Raw genomic sequence first — 16486 nt, forward strand, 5'->3', positions numbered from 1 at the left:
AAATTTCGAGTACAGCTGCTTTCTGTAGAAATGACATTCTTGCATGGGTGTCTGCTGACTCAGCTTTGACTTTAGACCCAGAAGCCCTGTAGAGGTAAAGAAATTTCTAGCTCACGGCTGTCAAACATATTAAGACATTCTTTTTTTCCTTCCAGTTTTATCGAGATATGATTGACATACAGCACTGTGTAAGTTTAAAGTGTATAGCATAAGGATTTGACTAACATACATCATGAAATTATTACCATAAGAAGTTTAGCAAGCATCCCTCATCTCATACAGATTCAAAAAGAAAGAAATAGAAAAAAATTTTTTCCTTGTGATGAGAACTCTTAGGATTTACTTTCATATGTAACATGTTGCAATGTTACTTACCTTTCATCCCGAGTATTTAATTATCTTATAACTAGAAGTTTGTACCTTTTGACCACCTTCATCCAATTCCCTCTTCCCCTGCCTCGTCTTCTGGCAAGCACAAATCTGATCTCTTTTTCTATGAGTTTGTTTGTTTTTGAAGTATAACTGACTTACAACACTATGTTAATTCCTGTTATACAACATAGTGATTTATTACTTCTATACATTTTTAAACGATTACCATGGTAAGTCTAGTTATGATCTGTCACCATGCAAAGATATTACATAATTATTGACTATTCCCTACACTGTACATTTCATAACTGTGACTCATTTATTTTGCAGCTGGAAGTTTGTACCTCTTAATCTCCCTCACCCACTACTCTCCTTCCCCTACACCCCGCCCCTTTGGCAGCCACCTGTTTATTCTCTACCTATGACTCTGTTTCTGTTTTGTTATGTTCATTCATTTGTTTTGTCTTTTATATTCCATATATAAATAAAACCATACAGTATTTATCTTTCTCTGTCTGACTTATTTCACTTAGCATATAATACCCTCTAGGTCCATCCATGTTGTCACAAATGGCAAGATTTCATTCTTTTTTATGTCTGAATAATATTCCATTATATATATGTATGTATGTATATCTATATATCACATCTTCTTAATCTATTCATATATTGATGGGCACTTATGTTGCTTCCATATCTTGGCTATTGTAAATAATGCTGCAATGAACATAGGGGTGCATATATCTTTTCAAGTTAGTGTTTTCATTTTACTTGGATAAATACCCAACAGAATCAAATTGGACTACTTTCTCATACCACGCACAAAAAATAAATTTAAAATGAATTAAAGACTTAAATGTAAGACCTGAAACAATAAAACTTCTAGAAAAAACATAGGCCGTTCACTCTTTGACATCAGGTCTTAGTAATATTTTTTTGGATGTGTGTCTGTCAAGGGAAACAAAAGAAAATATAAACAACTGGGACTACATCAAAGTAAAAAAGCTTTTGCACAGTGAAGGAAACTATCAACAAAACAAAAAGACTACCTACTGAATGGGAGAAGATGTTTGCAAACAACATACCCAATAAGGGATTAATATCCAAAATATGGAAAGAACTAATATAACTCAACATCCAATACAAATCAACTGTATGATGATTGTAATGGAAGTCATGAAAAGTGATGAGGTCAGCTGCAGGGAGATTAGAGAAAGAAAACGAAGGTGCCTAGGACAGAGGTTGGAGAAACTCTATCATTTGAGGGTCAGGTCGTCTAGTGGTTAGACAGTGTGTGACACCAAAGAATGTGGTATTACAGAAGCCAGGTGTATTATTTTCCAGGGGCTGCAACCGCAGCAACTGGGTTGCTTAAAACAACGGGAGTGTATTCTCTCATAGTTCAGGAGGCCAGAAGTCTGAAATCAAGGTATTGGCAGAAATTGGTTCCTTCTTAGGGGTTCAGAGAGAGAATGTCCATGCCTGTTTCTTAGCCTGTGGTATTGCCAGCAATCCTTGGTATTCCTTGGCTTGTAGACGCATCACTCCTATCTCTACCTCTGTTGTCACATGGAGTTCTCCCCTATATGTCTCTGTCTCTGTGTCTCTTCTTCTCTTCTTATAAGGACACCAGTCGTATTGGATTAAGGGTCTCCTCTACTCTGGTATGACCTCATCTTAACTAATTACATATGCAAAGACCCTATTTTCAAGTGAAGTCACATTTCAAGGTTTGGGGTATATGTAAATTTTAGGGGGACACTATCCAACCCAGTACATCAGGGGAAAAGATAAATTCCAAAAGGAGGCAGTGTTAGCAGCATGGGATGCTGCAGAGATGTCCAGAGAATGGTTTCAAACTTGTCCTGGTTTATTGGAAAGCGGAGATCTGCAGATAAAATCATAGTGGGTTATCCTTAAATCTGAATGTGCCGATTCCCTTCTTGTTTTCAGTCATCCTGAAGTTTTATTTTTGACTTGTACTAGAGAGTCTGCCTTCATCTTCGAGAGATGGCTCAGTAGGTGTCCCTCGCGTGGCACTGGGGTCCTGGCCCTGGAGCGATGTGAGGGTGCAGATGCCATCTTTGGAATTTCTCTTTTTGATCTCTGCAAACACTTGATTCCCTTGGAGAACTTTCCTTAAGTGATATCCAAGCCCTCTCCTATTTAGAGGGCACAGGGCTAATGGGATCACTAGCTGAGGTGAAATTGTTGCAGATGGTAATGTGAAGACTAATTTATTTTCAGAGGCTTTTAGGAATTCATGTGCTTTTAATGATAGCTTACTATAACCACAAATCCTTCATTTTCTTTCTTTAAAGGGAGAGGATATTGCCCATTATTAACAGCAGAGGAAGATAGAGTAGGCAGCTAATTGACCCAGCGAATCTGACACAACTGTGGTGGGGTTACGAAAGCTGAAGAATTTTACTGCGCTCCTAGGATTCTGTCTTATTTTTTATATTGACTTTTTTGACCCCCTTGCAACCCATTTTCACCTGCTCGTCTTTCTTCCTCAGTCAAGCATCCATCGGCAGGCCCCACAGTGAGGTTGGTTTTCTATGATCCTTTTATTCATCAAAAAGCTGAGACAGCCTTGTGCTCCCACCATTACGATAGCAACATTTTCTTGGAGAGGGTAAAAATGGGTGAGATTACTTCCTGTCCTTTACTCTGCTTTGGGGCCCTATTATCTGCTTCTTCTTAAGCCAGGGGATGACAGGGAAAAGGGGGGTGGGTAGGGATGGAAAGATTTATTTTCTTTTAATCTTGACATGAAGGGAGAAAAAAAGTCTTCTATAGCCATAAATCATTAATTTCAGGAGGGAAAATGTTGGTTCCTTCCCTGGTCCTTTAAGCCAGCTGGACTTGATGATATCATATGTCTATAATTTACAAAGGCCAGAGGCCCTGACACAGTGCTCTCATTTGCTGCAATGAGGCCCTGAGACAGTGCCCTCATTTGACCACCATCTCTACTGATGTTGGACTCTTGGTCCTGCTACCCAGCTTTATGTTCTGCCTCTGATGAGTTACAGGTTTATTGTTAGTCTTTCCAGGTCTTAAAGCTTGGATTTCTCTGGCGGGTTTTCATAAGGGTCGCACTTCCAGCTCTTAGAGACCCCAATTCGTCCAGGGCTCTGCTCTGCCTCATGCTCCACCCATCCCAGCCAGGAAAGCCCTAGAGCTTTGGCACCCAGGACAACAGCCTGGTTCTGAGATCCAGAAGGAGATTTTCATTGTTTTGAAAGTACCACATGATCATTCTTAATGGGAAAAGTGTGGGTTTTAAAGTCAGGCTTATTCGGGGATTGAATGTCAGGCTCTGACTGCTTCTAGTTTCACTTTTTGAAAAGAAAAAATTTCATTAAGTACATTCTGAAAACAACACAACAATGTTTATATCTAAAATATACATTAAAAAACATGGGCTGGACTATACATACACACTGTGTGATTGTTATTGCTCCGAGGTATATCTGGGAACCAGATAGTACTAGAGAGGAAATGAAGGGGACTTCAGGTTTATCAGTAATGGCTTAGGGTTTTTTGTTTTGTTTTGTTTTGGTTTTTTTGCGGTACGCGAGCCTCTCAGTGTTGTGGCCTCTCCCGTTGCGGAGCACAGGCTCCGGACGCGCAGGCTCAGTGGCCATGGCTCACGGGCCCAGCCGCTCCGCGGCATGTGGGATCCTCCCGGACCGGGGCACGAACCCGTATACCCTGCATCGGCAGGCGGACTCTCAACCACTGCGCCAGCAGGGAAGCCCGGCTTAGGGTTTTTACATCTAAAAAAATCTGAAGGTATGATGACAGAAAATTAACATTTAAAAAATTCTGGGGCTTCCCTGGTGGCGCAGTGGTTGAGAGTCCGCCTGCCGATGCAGGGTATACGGGTTCGTGCCCCGGTCCGGGAGGATCCCACATGCCGCGGAGCGGCTGGGCCCGCTGAGCTTGCGCTTCGGGAGCCTGTGCTCTGCAATGGGAGAGGCCGCAGCGGTGAGAGGCCCGCGAACCGCAAAAAAAAAAAAAAAGGAAAAAAAAATTCTGATGGTGGGTTTAATATATAGGGAGAATAATAGTCTCTGTATTTTTCTGCGTTAAGCATCTTTTCATAAGTTTATTTGCCATTTTTATTTCTTCTGTGAATTGTCTATTCGTAATAGCCTCCTATTTTTTCCATTGGATATTTATCTTTTCCATATTTCCTTGAAGTGATCTGTATATTCTCATATCAATTCTTGGTTAGTTATGTGCATCGTGAGTATATTCTACCTGTCTGTGGTTTATTATTTCCTTTTACTTTGGGCATCTTTTGATGGACAGTAAGTGACAGAAGTGATAAACAGAAGCTGATTTATTTATCAAACTTTTCCTTTATGCCTTGATGTTTTGGTATATTGCCTATAAAGTGCATCTTTACCTTGAGTTCATAAAGTTAGCTATTTTCATATACCTTCTTCTGATAGACAGTTTTATTTTCCCTTGTAGGTATCTGATCAATCTGGAATTAATTTTTTGGCATGCATAATTTACAAATTTAATTTAATTTTTTTCTATATGGAAATCCAATTGTTTGAAACTGCTTAATGGTTGGTTACAGAAATGCTACGGATTTTTGTATCCAGAAGCATTGCCACATTCTCATACATTTTTAATAATCATAGTTTTATTCTATTGTCTATGTAAACAAATCTATAGTATTGCAAACAATGACAATTTTGTGTATTCCTGTCTAAGTCTTACAGACCATATTTCCTTTTCTTGCCTTGTTGTAGTGTCAAAGTCTCTAGTACAAGGTTGAATAGTAGTGGAAATGGTTGGTGTCCTTATCTCATTATTTACATTAATGAGAATGCTTTTAAACTTTTACTATTAAGTAGGAAGTTTGCTATAGGCTTTTGTTAGATATTTCCTTATCAGGTTAAGAAAATTCCCCTTTATTTCTAGTTGGCTAAAAATCCATTTTTTTAAACTATAAATGAAAGGGATAGATTTGTTTATTTCTCTCTTATGTAATATTTACCTTGTGAATGGCTCAAACGGGTGGTTGAATGATGCTCCTCGGGGTCGTTTAGCAACCAGGCAAGTGCTCTGCCTTTCATTAGGCCACTGTTCTCATTGTGAGAAGAGGGAAGAAAGACTTGAAGGGGGAGGCCCAAGATATTAATTTAAAACCCAGGCCCTAAAGTTACATATGTAGATACCATTCCTTTTGCCCTGGGGGAGAAATTGGTCACAGGGCTACACATAACTGTAAGGGAAGCCAGAAATTGTAGTGGGCAAGAGTCTTTGCCAAAAAGATTAATCTTATGCATTTAAAAAAAAATCTCTATTTTAATTATCTTAAATTAACATTGTTGTTTATTTGTGTTGTTTTTTTCTCAATCAGTTGCTGGAGTTTTTTCCCCCTTTTATTAGTATTTTTTCTTAATAAACTCAAAATGACATTAGTGGAAAAACTGGCAAAATCCAAAGAAAGTCTGGAGTTTAGTTAATAGTAATGTACAAATGTTGTGCCTACTACCAAGAGTAATACAGAGTATATGAAGACATAATAAAAGTAGTCAACATTTGTAAGCACTTACTATGTGCCAGGCATCTTTCTAGCTATTTTAATCCTCAAAATAGCTACCATGAGGTAGTTTCTACTAGTATCCATTCTGTTTTATAGGTGAGGAAACTGAGATGTAGAAGTTAAGAAATTTGTTTAAGATCACGTGGTAGGAAGGGTTGAGTCATAATTTCAACCCAGGCATTTGGACTCTCACACTAGCACTTGGAACCATTGTGCTCCAAATGACCCAACACTATAGTTATGAAAAGACTTTAGCCAGTTTCAAAGGTGAATGTATCAGTCAGAGTTCCAGCAGGAAATGGATGACATAACCAAAACTGGCTAACTGAGGAGTGTTTAATAAAGGACATATTACAGAGTTTGGGGAGACCAACAAGGAAAGGTGTAATCTTCAGGGGCTGGTAACAGTGGGGAGCTAATATGACCCTATGACATGACTGATCTGTAATTCTCACCTTTCCAGAATGGACTTTTCCCTCTCTTCCACTATTATTTCTATGTATCTTACTTTACACAAATCATACAGCTATATTCAATTTTTAAAAAAATATTGCTTAGCCAGACCTAATAGGCTAAAAGGAGGGAAATGGTTATTAGGATGTAGAGAGACTAGATACAGCCAAATGTGAGGGCTGCCAGGTAAAATCTGTGGCATTTAGTTGAGGAATACAGCCAACCTTCCCTGACTACACAATGAGGGAGCCAGAAGAAATACTTCCCTCTCATTTTCCTCCAATCCACCCATCTCCTGCTGTTCTCTCCGGTAGGTTAAACCCAAATGGAACACAGAGAGCCAAGATCCCAGTTGACACAGTCTATAAAGCTTTGCCTCCCAGGGTCCAGAGCAGGATGGGGAATATCTTGGAAGAGGAATAGGAAATATCCAGCAAAGTGAATTTCTCTGTTAAGGAAATCTTTTAGCTCCCAGAATAGTTTTGTACAAAACTGAAATCTCCAGTAAAATAAGCATATTTAACAAGGTGTTAAAAAAATCCCTTGTTTTTCCTTTAGTTTCATCACTCTGGGAAAGGAGCTAGGCTTTGGTAAATGCCCCTGCATTTACCTTAGTTAAATCTGCTTAGTTAAATCTCTGTGACAAAAATATTTATATGTCTTTGAGTATGTATATGTAACTGAGTGGATAGAAGCCATATTTTGTTCCCAAAGAGTCATCAGCTTAGGAATAGTGGCTCACTTTTAGGCTGTTGTGTACAGTCATCACAATACATAAAGGAATGTTCAAGGTTAGAGGAATTGAAAGTCATTCATGTCTTTAGTGCTAGAAATCAGGTTGATCAAATCACAGAAGTTTCAACAGGTGTTTAGAAATTGGATGAACATTTTGGATTCTCTGGTTTAACTTCCCACTTATTGAAGGAAGGCTCTCTATAAGAAATCCTATAAGATAATTTTTAAACATATAAATCTATAAATCAAGGGAACAGAACTTCCTGGGACCCTATGACATGACTGCTCTGTAATTCTCACCTTTTCCAGAATGGACTTTTCCCTCTCTTCCACTATTATTTCTATGTATCTTACTTTACACCAATCATACAGCTATATTCAATTTTTTAAAAATATTGCTTCAAGTCATCTAATATCTTAAATAAACAGGAGCAAGAATACGGTGATGCAGAATGAACAATGAATTAAAACTCTATTCACCTGTGTAAGTATTTCCTGGGGAGAGAGGAAAAAAAGTTTAGATGCTATGCTTAGTTCAAGCTAGCATATTCACTTGGATGGGCCTATGTACTTTAGTGTGTATCAAGCATTGCATTTTACATGCTTCATTTAATCTATACAATAAAGTAGGTACATCGTTTTATAGGTATGGAAATCAATTCATTTCCCATGAATAGATAGATAGAACCAAAATACTTTCCTAACTCTGTCACATCTCAACCAGTGTTTCTCAAGAGGGTAGAAGGAGAGAGAGGGAAAAATGTGTCCAGAGGGGATGCTTGGAAACATGTGTGGGGCTTTATTTATTTTTTTGATCGTCACATGGTTGGGGAGGGCTATTGGTGGCCAAGGATGCCAACACAATAGTGCCCAATTAAGAACACTGACCTATGACACCCTAAAATAAGGTAGAACACTGAAAATGTTATGTTTTAGAAGTGACAATTTGAATATTCATACATTTTTTATTTTATGGATTTTAATCATGTATGTATGTCTTTTGCTTAAAAAAAATGGTGGGGGAAGAAGTTAGATTTTTTTAAAGAAATCTTATGGATCTGGATGAAGAAAGTGGAAGCCAAAAGAAATTACATCATGGTTAAAGTTGGTATGAAGAAGTATATTGTCTGGATCGCCAGTATTTATTAGTGTTTCAGGCAATAATTTTTAAGCAGCTGAACTGGTGCTTGAAAGATGTTTCTGGGAAGCCGTATTGTTAAGCTCGTCTCCTCTCTGATAGTGGATGAGTTATAGCCCAGCCATTGGCTCATATGCCTTCTTGTTTATGTCAGATAATGTAAATTGGCTGGGGGGCGGAGCAAACATTTTGAACTTACTAACAGTCTCCCTTTTGCTGTGATTTGAGAGGTACAGACAAGGAGAAGCATCTTGTGCATGATTCAGTGTCTGTATTAATCTTCCCTTTTCCAGGCCCTGGAATGCTTACAAAACATTTCCCTGGAGGACACTGTAGGAGGAAGTGAGGTAGGTAGCAGGGTGTAAATGAAGTGAGTATGGGGATGTGGGCTCCAGGCAGGCTGACTCCAGAGCTGTGCTTTTTTTAATTTTTTTTTTTTGCGGTACGCGGGCGTCTCACTGCTGTGGCCTCTCCCACTGCGGAGCACAGGCTCCGGACGCGCAGGCTCAGTGGCCATGGCTCACGGGCCCAGCCGCTCCGCGGCATGTGGGATCTTCCCGGACCGGGGCACGAACCCGTGTCCCCTGCATCGGCAGGCGGACCCTCAACCACTGCGCCACCAGGGAAGCCCCAGAGCTGTGCTCTTAATCACTACAGCGTGGACCAAGTTAAATCTTGGCTCTACCCCTTATGAGCTCTGTGACCTTGAGCAGGTTACTTAACCTCGTATGTAAAATGGGGGGAATAAGATCACTCACGGAGTTGAGAAAAATTAAATGAAACAATAGGAGTAAAAGTACCTGATCTATAGTAAACATCCAATTAATGCAAAAACTATTATTATTATTCATCATCTGGCTCTTTCCTGTCTCCCCAGCTTCTACTTTCTCTTGGCAGTTCCACACTGTATACTCTAGTTATATCAGATGAACTAGTTGACATTACCAAACCACCTTTTTACTGGGACTCAGGCCGTACCTCTTTTATGAAGTAGTGTTCTTCTACTTTATGGGGCATAATTCTATTGTCTTTCCAGGTCTAGCTAAGATGTCTACGTACTTCACTTATCAGAACAAATTCCACCTTCTCTTGGCTTCTGTGGCAGACAGACAGCCAAAATTCTGTCCCTGACTCCTCTTCCCTAACAACCCAGACTTTGCTTAAAGCAGCAATATGCCAAGCCACAGGGAAGATCATGATTTCTCTAAGCCAATCACAACAATACTGTTTCCACTTTCCCAAACTTCACTATAGCTGGGAGCAGTCATGTGACTCATTTCTGGCCAATAGGCTATGAGGGCAAGTCCGCTGGATGAAATTCTGCGGAGACCTTTTCTTTCCTGCTACAGGGACTTGTGTGGCTACTGCTTTTCTTGCCTCCTTTTCCTCTTTTCTTCATTGAAGATGTTAGGTCTGTGGCAGTAGCAGCAGCCATGTGTGAAACGGGCTGCAAACATGAGGGAAAAGTCAGGAGAACTGACAAGAAGTTGGCTCTAATATGACTGAGTTGCTGAACCAATGCTTGAAGCCACCTAACCTCACACAGGTACTTCTCATTATGTGAGAGAATAAGGCTTTACTTTTTAAGCCATTGAAAGTCAAATTTTCTATTATTTGCAGCTAAATGCACTTCTATTTAAAGAGAAGTAAAATTACTTAAAAGTCAAAGGCTCTGATATTTTTCTTTTAACAAATATTATATTCACTAATTCAGAAAATTTGGAAAGTACAGGAGAACTTGCGGTAGATTATTTTATTTTTTTAAATATTTGGGGCCTCTCCTTATGGGAAGAATGCAGTTCCTTATCAGGAACATAGGGCATGGCCATGTGGCTTGCTTAGACCCATGAAAGGTGAGGGAAATGGCATGCATCACTGTCAAGAAAAAAACATTTGCTTTGACTTCTGTCTTGAGACTGGAATGTTACAGGTAGAGGCTTGTCCTTTAGTCAAGGATAAGAAAGAAGAGAACGTGGGGCAGTGCTGTGTCTAACCCCATGGTGGACATGAAGATGAACGACAAATGAAATTTGGGGATCGTTTCTTCTTAAAGCATCAGTGAGCCTTAGCTGACTGATTTAGAACCAGGAGAAGAAGAAGAGGGAGAGGGAGAGGGCAAGGGAATTAGTAATTATGGTTTTCTTCATCAAAATTATCAGTAGTAATTTTCAATGCATGTTTTTAATATTTGAGATGTCATATTTTCACAAAAACTTTCATTGTATAATTATTTCCCCTGCTACTAAAAACCTTTAGATTTTTCTTAATAATTATTTAATGTTCCATTGTTCAAAAACACTTCTTATAAACCACAAAAAGGGCATTTGTATCATTATTATTTGGGTGAACACCTTGAGCTCCCCCTTAGAATTCCTTATCTATTTATGCAGCCAAGTACCTAGCACGGTACCTGCTATATAAGCTCTCAAAACTTTTCATTCAAGAGAAGTAAAAAGAAGAACGGAAATGATAAAGTACTGTGGCAGAGATACAATAGGAGGCCTGGGAAGAGTGTCAACAGCCTAAACCACATTTTGTCCGATTCTCTATTTCTTTTTGAAGTTTACTGTTAATAGCGTCTCTGTCTGTATCCCTATACCCCATTTCTCACCACCATATTGATTTTTTTTTTTTTTTTTTTTTGCGGTACGCGGGCCTCTCACTGTTGTGGCCTCTCCTGTTGCGGAGCACAGGCTCCGGACGCGCAGGCTCAGGGGCCATGGCTCATGGGCCCAGCCGCTCCGTGGCATGTGGGATCTTCCCGGACCGGGGCACGAACCCGTGTCCCCTACATCGTCAGGTGGACTCTCAACCACTGCGCCACCAGGGAAGCCCGATATTGATATTTTTAGAATTAAAAAAAAATTTTTATTGGAATATAGTTGATTTACAATGTTGTTAGTTTCAGGTGTACAGCAAACTTTTATATATGTAAAGTTATACATATACATATATACATAGGAGGACTTCGGAGAACTAAGTGCTTTCTGTCACATAATTAATTACATAATTCATTCATATTTTTACTCAATACATGTTTTTTACTGAGTAAATGCCTCTTATGTGCCACATCATATTCTAGGCCCAGCAGATGGAGTAGTGAATATGACAGACAGGTCTCTGCTTTATGGAACTTTATATTTGGCTAACGACAGAGGGGAGGTAGGGAACGAAGAAGTTAACAAGTAAATACCAGATGATTTTATATAGAGATGTGTTGTGAAGAAGGTAACACAGTGTCGCGTGAAGAGCATATGGGGAAGTGGAGAATGGAGCAGATGGCTTTAGTGTGGGAGTTGAGGAAAAGTCTCTCTCAGGAGGTGATCTTTGAACTGATGGTCCGATGGCAAGGAGTATTCAGCTATGTGACGAGTATTGAATACTGAATACTCTAGTATTCAGCTAGAGTGACGAGCAGAGGGAACGGCAGGTGCAATGGCCCTAAAGAGAGAATGAACTTGACATTCTTGAGGAAAAATAAAAAGGACAACGTGATGAATGAGCAGGAGAGGAGAAGATGAGGTGAGGTCGGCAGACTGTATCTGGTTTTAAAGACCATGGTCAGGACTTTGGATTTCTTCGAATAGGGATGGAGAAGCCAGTGGAGAGCTTCATGCATGGGAGCAAAATTAGAGGGAAGTCCGTTTATAGCCTAAAATGTTCACTTGGTGGCTGTATGGAACACGGGTTGTAGGAGGGCACGAAAGGAGGCAAAGAGACTAGTTGAAGCTTTGCGTGTCTCCAGACAGCAGATGATGGTGGCTTACACTACGGTGAGTTTGGTGAAGATGGAGAAGAGTGAGTGGACCGGCAACAGGTTTTGGAAGTAGAGTCAGCAGAACTTGCTGGTATGTTGTACACGTGTTGAGTCTCCTTTGTGTTTCGTGCACTGTTACCGGGTGTGGGCACGGGGGTCAAAGGGTTTCACTTGGAATCCCGGTTCTACCACTGACTAGCTGTGTGATTTGGCACAAGCTATTACACTTCTGTTCACTTCCACTTCTGCATCTGCCAGGTACCTCATAGGGTTGATTAAATGAGCCAATGCGTGTGAATTGTTTAGCACAATACTCAGCTCATAAGCAATGTTTGCATACATTTTAGCTGTTATTATCCTTAGGACTATGCAGTCTAGAGCATTTTGTTCAAAGACAAGTACGCTTAAACCACTTGGCTTGAAGTGGGTAGTGAAAAGAAGACGTGGGACGGGGACTGCAGGAAGTTTATCTCAGGAGACTTCTGTCTCCCCGAGGGATAGTTTCTGATTTGGCTCTAGACTAAATGGCTGGAGATGTAGTCCAGTGATAATTCAGTGCAGGATATAAAAGGACTGTTCAGGAAGAAGCATAATACTTTTTTTCATCTTTGGTAATTCCCCCTAAGATGCCCCCTTTTATTCTAGCACATTATTCATCTGTAATATAAAGGAGATAATGTGGAAATTAAAGTGCTAATTTCAGCTGTTATGGGAATCAGGCCACAGTGTGGGGATTAAGAGACAAAAGAACAGGAAAAAAAAAAAAACTTCCCAGCTAAGTTGCTTTAAGCCTGTGGATTTTTATGAACAATTTGCCTAACATTGAGAAAATGCCCCTTTTGTTGGTAAATCTCTGAACACCTAGAGTTTAGTGGCACTCACAGTAATTCATGGCTCCATTCATGGGTTACAAATGTTTACCTGATAGACTGTGAGAAATGCTGACGGAGAAGGAGATAATGACATCATGGGACACAGGGTTCTGATCTGGGGTCTGTCATCCCAGATCTTTGTCTCTAAAGTTTGAATGTGAGAAGAAGTACAAGCACAGGTGAGAACACACACACACAATGGTTTTACAAAAGAAAGCAAAAGTGCTCATTCTAATTTAAGAAGTGTTGAAAGTTTAGTGTGCATTAAATATCAAACAATAAACTCAAATGTGAAATATGCTTTTCATACCCCTACAAATGTACCTAATTTATATGTAGAGCCCCCAATCCATTGATAGTGGAAAATTAGTCTTAGTCAATTCTAGGGAAACTCAGTTAATTTGAGGTTTCCCATTTCTTTTCTCCCTGAGGTTGCATTCAAGTTTACAGGGGGAAGGTAGGGGCATCAAGCCACTATGTATCATAAAGTCATTGGAGTCAGGAGAAAAAGGGCATCTGTTTCTTGGCCGCCATCTTTCTGTGCTGGAAGCCACTCAAATGAACATGGTACCTGGTTTTTCATTCCTAGTCCCTGGTCCATTGTATAAATATCCTGCTATATTCTCCTGAGTTTGACAGTACAACCTCTCTGGGTCCTCCAGTACCTACCCTATGCCATGTCCATGCTATTCTCAAGTGTATGAGGAAGAAACATTTTGCTGTTCCCCGTGATACCTTAGACACTCAGTGGAGTTGTGTCAGTCATCACAAACAGCACAGCTGTGGTGGCAGAATAGTGGCTTCCTGAAGACGTCCCTGTCTGAATCCCCAGAATCTGTATTTATGTTATGTTTCATATCAAAAGGGAATTAAGGTTGCAGGAGGAATAAGGTTGTCAATCAGTTGAACTTGAAATAGGGAGATTATCCTGGATTATTCAGAGAGGCTTAGTGTAATCATAAAAGTCCTTAAATATGGAAGAGGGAGGTAGAATAGTCAGCGTTAGTGATTCAGTGTGAGAAAGACTTGGCTGGTCATTGCTGGCTTTGAAAATGGAGGAAGGGGACCACAAGTAAAGGAAGGCAGGCAGCCTTGGGAAGCTGGAAAAGAAATGCAGTCCTGCAAACACGTTGATTTTAGCCTATTGAGACCCTATTTGAAACTCTGAGCTCTGTAACTGTAGAAGAAGAAATTTTTGTTGATTTAAGTCACTGAGTTTGTGGTAATTCATTAAGGCAGCAATATGAAACTAATATACTCAGCCATTTCTATTTTACTGTCCCTGCCAATATTGACTGGAGGGCTTTTCTACCCATTTGCTCCTTTGCTTAACCCTACACAGAAAAAGGGTGCAAACGTCCCTTCTGCTCTCAGATCACAAAACTTAGGAGATTCTGTTATTTTGTCTCCTTGATGGCATCCTGTTGGGACCCTGCCCAAACTTATACTTTGTACTTTCCCCCTTGTGCTCTTTTTTCCCCCCAGCCCTTTATCAGCTCTGGACTGGGGGGAAAATCCAACTTTGACCGATTATGTATTCTTCCAAATCTACCAGCTATGCCAAGAGTTCTGCAAAAACCTGACTCATTAGCTGTACTTTCCCTTCCCTAATTCAAGAAGTCCAGAATACCTTAGCAGCTGCTTGGATGGAAAAAGTATCCAGAAATTAAAAACAAAACAATAGTTCATAAATAAAACATTATCTTATTGCAATATCAGCCAGTTATTCCTTAAATGAAATTTGGTTGAATTCAAAAGTTTTTATTGTCAGTATAGTTTGTCTGAATGTGTGTGCATGTGTCTCCCTATATAACATACAGAGATGAACACGCACACACTCATAGACAAAGAAGGAAAGAGGGAAGGATAGATAAGAGGAAGGCAGAAGAAAGATGATAAGAGGCAGGAGGAAAAAAGAGAAATGAAAACTAAACAGGCCAGAGAGAGGGAAGCAAGTCAGCTATCAGTGATCTGCTGAGAAGCTGGCCATAGATGCTGTCAGAAGGAGGAAATCAAAACCAGATAACTCCCTGCTGAGGATGGAGAGACTTCTGGGCCTCCTCTAAGGAGCAGTGACTCTTTCTTCCTGCCAAATCTCATGAATGCCTTGGTTTTCATCTTTTCACCCAGATTTTCTACCTCTCTTCAGTACTTTCTTTACCATGAGTTTCTTGTGTTTATTTTCATCACTAAAATTTTCTGAGTGTTCCACTGGAATTTCATAACATTTGTCAACGTTCCAGCAAACACTTTTTGAGCACCTTTTATGCGCCAGTGTAGTAGAGATGAGACAAGCTAATTTACTGAGTCAAGTGAACAAAGATATTTTTTTTTCCTTAGTGAATAAATATAAAGGTCAGAAATAATAGAAATGATCAGAATGGATATAGAGCCACTTATCTCAGTATTCTTCCCATATTCAAAGAATTTATAGCGCTTTAATAAAGAAAATTATGAGCTACTTATGCAATGAGATAGAAGGGAAATATTTGCATAACATTTTATACTTATATGAAAAGTTCTCTGCCACCAAACTGATGATGTATTATTATCAATATTATCATCCTTCCAACATTGCAACTAAGGAAACTGAGTATCAAAGCAGTAAGTCTTCTGAAGTGGATGCTCAAACCCAGATCTTTTAACTCCAAATCCCATAGCTATTTTATCATACCATCTTACTGTACCACATACCAGATTACTAAATAAAAGTGAATTTTATTATGTATTGCATTTTATATTTTATTTTACAAACTGTTAAAGCCATGCAGTTCATTCAATAGCCATTATGTGTTTGATAGCAGTTTTATAGAGACTGAAGCTTTAGAATTAGTTGTATTCCAGAAGAGCTCACCTTTTCACATTTAATTGATAAACAATGCTCTTTTGTCAGATGGAAGGACATTTTCAAAGTCTCCCAAATGCAGAGTCTTCCAGTGTGCAGAAGAGTGTGAATCATCCTATGTCAGAGAATAAATTCCAAACCTATCATCAAAGAAAGTGTAAAATCCACTGGTAAGACTGGGCCTATGAGCAGCCATTCATAAAATCAAGAGTTTCTTAATTTCATCCTTTATTGATTATATTGAAGAAATAAAAATTTTAGGAGAAAATAAATTGGCCTTATCACTTTTGCAGAAGGTTGACCTGCAGTTTCATAACATAAAAAAAATAAACTTAAGATAAAGAAGATGTGGCACATATATACAATGGAATATTACTCAGCCATAAAAAGGAATGAAATTGGGTCATTTACAGAGACATGGATGGACCTAGAGACTGTCATACAGAGTGAAGTAAGTCAGAAAGAAGAAAACAAATATCGCATATTAACGCGTATAAGTGGAATCTAGAAAAATGGTATAGATGATCTTATTTGCAAAGCAGAAATAGAGATGACACATATATAGAGAACAGATGTATGGATACCGGAGGATAAGGAGGGGGTGGGCTGAATTGGGAGATTGGGATTGACATATATACACTACTATGTGTAAAATAGATAACTAATGAGAACCTACTATATAGCACAGGGAACTCTACTCAGTGCTTTGTGGTGACCTAAATGGAAAGGAAATCCAAAA

The sequence above is a fragment of the Phocoena phocoena genome, chromosome 8, assembly GCF_963924675.1.
Source record: "Phocoena phocoena chromosome 8, mPhoPho1.1, whole genome shotgun sequence".
NCBI lineage: Eukaryota > Metazoa > Chordata > Mammalia > Artiodactyla > Phocoenidae > Phocoena > Phocoena phocoena.